This window comes from Bidens hawaiensis, unplaced genomic scaffold (genome assembly GCF_021521415.1).
Source record: "Bidens hawaiensis isolate Kalapana, Puna unplaced genomic scaffold, B.hawaiensis_p1.1 tig00034993_1, whole genome shotgun sequence".
Taxonomy (NCBI): Eukaryota; Viridiplantae; Streptophyta; class Magnoliopsida; order Asterales; family Asteraceae; genus Bidens; species Bidens hawaiensis.
Genome location: NW_027496063.1, coordinates 98,513 through 102,864, shown reverse-complemented (window position 1 = coordinate 102,864; position 4,352 = coordinate 98,513). Strand labels below are relative to the sequence as shown.

The 4,352-nt window shown below is 37.5% G+C and overlaps 1 pseudogene; it reads right to left on the bottom strand.

The window, feature by feature from the left end:
• Window positions 1–503: 503 nt before the first annotated feature.
• LOC143586806 (AAA-ATPase ASD, mitochondrial pseudogene) lies at window positions 504–2,218 on the bottom strand (annotated as a pseudogene).
• Between the last annotated feature and the right edge of the window lie 2,134 nt (window positions 2,219–4,352).

Genomic DNA, 4,352 nt, shown 5'->3' with positions numbered 1-4,352 from the left:
ACTAACCTAGCGCACAATTTATAAACTTACACACCAATCATCCACTCCTTAACTAAACTAACAAAAGGTGTATCATGCATGATCGGGTAGCGTATGATAAAATTGTTTGTTGAATTATTGTGAAGTCAAACACATATAAATAGTTATTAAAGAATCGCATGCCAATGTTTACAGCTTAATTATTGGTTTAATAATGAAAATCAAACAAATTGTTCATAGAACCAATTCGATCATGACCGAAGAATGTCTTCAATCATATAATATTTTAATCCCACTAGCTTCTTGTTTAATATGTGTACCCTGGCGGCCTGGTTATTTGTGGATAACCCACTTAACAAGTCTTTAACCCACAATCCACATGATCATTTCATTTACTCCATTTAGTAGTACTCCATCTAACAATTAATCAGCCCATTTATCCTTTAGTTACACTAACAGTATTATATATATCACACAAAATATACAGATTTTATTGATTACAAATAAACATTGACCCATTGTACACACATTTACATCACAGATGAATCTTTTAGTATTACATTTTGACTACCAATGTAAATAATGGAAAAAAAAACACACCTTAAACCCTAAACACAATTCAAATTTACAGGTAGCTAGCATGGTTTTTGGTAAACTTTGTAGTACTTATGCACACAACACACCGTTTTCTTTTGCATCAGTAGCTTGTATCTCACTGGCAATTTTACTAGTCTTCTTTACTTCACCATTTTCTTCACTGTTTTTATTTGCTTCCTTTTCAGCTTTCATCTTGGCATCTTCAAGAGCTTTGAGTCTTGCTTCTTCTTTTGCGTCCACCAAAGATTTGATCAATTTTTTCAAGCAAATCTCAGCATTCTCTTCATCTGACTTTGGCATCAAGTTTTCAGCAACATCTGCCGGAGTCATCTTTGTCTCCCCCAACATTTGACTAATGGTTTCAAACAACTCATGTGAGTCAAGATCTAAATAGTTCTTTGCAAGAACCTTAAACGTTTCATAACAACAATACGACATCTCAATATGCTTATCCATCCGTCCTCGCCTAATGAGAGCCGGATCAAGCTTCTCAACGTAATTTGTGGTGAATATGATCAACCTCTCACTACCACATGCTGACCATAACCCGTCAATGAAGTTCAAAAGCCCGGATAAAGTCACTTCACTTCCCTTTTTCTTCTTATCCTCTTCTTTAGCCTTTTTTTCAATTGGATCCTTCTCATCTTCTTCACTCTTTTCCTTCTTCTCCTTTCTTTGTCCGGTGAGGTTAAGCGAACAATCGATATCCTCAATCACTATTATCGACTTACTTGATGTGTCAATTAGTAGCTTCCTCAAATCCGTGTTATCTTTCACAGATGCTAATTCAAGATCATAGATATCATAATCGAGAAGGTTAGCCATGGCAGCAATCATACTAGACTTTCCGGTTCCTGGTGGACCATAAAGAAGATATCCTCGCTTCCATGACTTTCCCACCTTCTTGTAGTAGTCTTTCGACCTGCTAAACGTTATTAAATCGTTCAAAATCTCCTTCTTCCTTTTGGGATCCATTGCAAGAGTGTGAAAGGTAGAAGGATGGTCGAATACGATGTGGCTCCACAAAGTCCTCTTGTAACCGTACCAATTTTCACTCTTGTTGTTGGTATAGAGCTTGTGTTGCCTTGTTCTTACCGCAATAGCCTTCCCTTCATCAAGCACATGCTTCAAGTAAACATTAGTGATGATATCACGATGTTCTCTTCTACAAATAAGCTTGTAGAACCGATTCTCTTCATCACCACGATATGAAAAGAAAGCTCGTTGTTCGGGGACCCTTTTGCACGCAATCCACCAGATTTTGATGCCGTTGAACTCGTCTGTGATTTCCTCGTTCTCATCCATGCTTAGGACAACCGATTCGCTGTCCTTGACTACACTTGCTTTGAGCTTTTTGGCTCTTTTGGAAGAGTTGCTGCTGAGGTACCGTTCAATGGATTTAAAAGCTTCACTTCGTTCGAACCAAGTGTCTGCTTGGTATTCATTAAAAGTGATTTCAACATAAGGGTACACATAACTAATAGCTTTATCAACCAGTCTTCTGAGATCCCTTCGAAGCTCGTTGGGAACTAGTTGCCTGAATATCGCCAAAGCGCCCATGACCATGGCCATCAAAGTCATTTCGCCCATCATTGTTATCTTGTTTTCCCTCACAACTCACACAATGCTTTTGTTTGAATGGTGTGTGTAGTAAGAGGTAGAGATGAGCTTTGGAGTGTTAAGTATAATATGTATTTATAGCACTTAGTAGAGTGGCATTTAACATCCAGAAAGTCTTTTCTTTAATTTGTTTAATTTTAATCTCTTGACAAACAAAATGCTAGAAAGTCTTTTCTTTAATTTGTTTAATTTTAATCTCTTGACAAACAAAATGCTAGAAAGTCTTTTCTTTAATTTGTTTAATTTTAATCTCTTGACAAACAAAATGCCAAAAGAGGTGACCAGCCGCCTTCTTTGTGTCTCTAAATTGACATGAAAGGTTAATTCGAAATGAAGCTTCGCAGGAACAGACAACAAATGACAGCAAACTGAGAGCAAATCCTAGTAAAAGATTTTCTTTAAGAACAAAAGCACTACACGGTGAAAATATAAATTTTAAATATATATTAAGGGACATATATACCAAGAAAAAGAGGGGAAATTTCTGAGAGAAAAAATGTGTAGGATTGTAGGAATTCGTACACGTTGGCAAAACCCCTAATTTAACGACAAATTATAATGATAAAAATAGAAAACATCGACAATATGCGTGGAAATTGCCATCCTTTTTCCAAAAAAGCAAGTAATATCTATTCTCCTTTTCAGCAACACTTTTCTAAGTTTACTTTTCAATATAAACTTTTCTCAAAAATGAGGCGTTTTTATGCATTTACGGCAAAGCTATTCCTTTTGTTTTTAACTATTCTTTGTTGCTTGTTGCTTGGCGTGTTGCGCCGGGTAGCTAGCAAAACCTCAGCGTTAAAACTTGAGCATTACAATTGACTCGAATTTGGTCGATATCGGTTACATTCGTTACGGTATAGACACCATCGGTAAAATTTGAGCCTCAACCTAAAAAAAATTAATTCGTCAAATTAACATACATTAAGATTATGTTCCTTGTTGAAAATAATAAAATACTAATCCAATTCAATGTTTTATGTGGTGAGTTTTTTATGCAATGGACTGCTGGGCTTCATAACTGATTGGACTCAAAAGTGGACTGCTGGACTCTATTGCTTATGGGGCTCAAGACTGAAATGGGCTTGTAGATGTTGCAGATCAAAGTTAAGTTACGGGTCAAAGTCAAGATATACATAGTTGCTATATAAACAAAGAGTTCTATTATTATTGTTTTTTTTAATAGAACGCTTCTCTCTAGAAAGCAGTTAGACGACTTGTCAGATAGGTCTAGGGTTTGGTACTTGTTCGTGTTGTTCAAGCCCTGTTGCTGGTTAGATCTTGTGCGTGTTTGTATTCAGATTATCAAGATGATGATCTGTGTGTATGATTGAGACGAAGCGATTGTGTTGTGTGATTGGTTTGATTGATTACAAGTAATAAAATTAGTTTCAACTCTTCTCTGATTATCATATTTTGACATGGTATCAGAGCGTAAAGAGCTCTGATTCTTGGGATTCCGCTGTTGATCGATACTAATTTTTTGGGCATTTACCATCTCCAGTGATTGAGGAAATGTGACGATGTTCGCTGTAGGGGTATGGTACTAAACCCGGTTTTACGACCCTAAATTTATTATGTTTGGCTTATTTTATTATATGGACTAATACAATGTTATTGGGCTGAGGGGGTTTTGTGGAGGTAACCCTAACTGGGCTAGGCCCATTAGGGTACCATGATGGTGGCCATGAGACTCTATATAAGGAGGTCTCCACCTCCTTATTGAAGGGTCATGCTCAATAAGAGCCACCACCACTTTTTTGTGTCTGTAAACAAGAGATTCCTCAGGATTTCTTAGCAGTCACCTCCACACCTCCAAAATGCCATCGCAGGTCTCAAGCACAGCTGATGAAGAAGATCAAGACGTGGTTCGTTCATCTCAAAAATCCGTGGAAACATCGTCATGGATCAGGTCAGATTCATTTCGTGCTTCGACATTGGCGCCATTCGTGGGACGGCAACGAACTACCCTTCGATCTTCATCTCGGCTGTCGGATCTCTCCCAGGAAAAACCCAGATCTGGAAGTTTACAGAAAAAGGCTTCAAGGCTTGTTCTATTAAAGCTCAAAAAGATCCAAAGATCTAAAAAGAGGCTTCCAGATCTGGGCAAGAAGAAACGGCCTGATTCAAATGATCAGGTCTCCGGATATGTGATG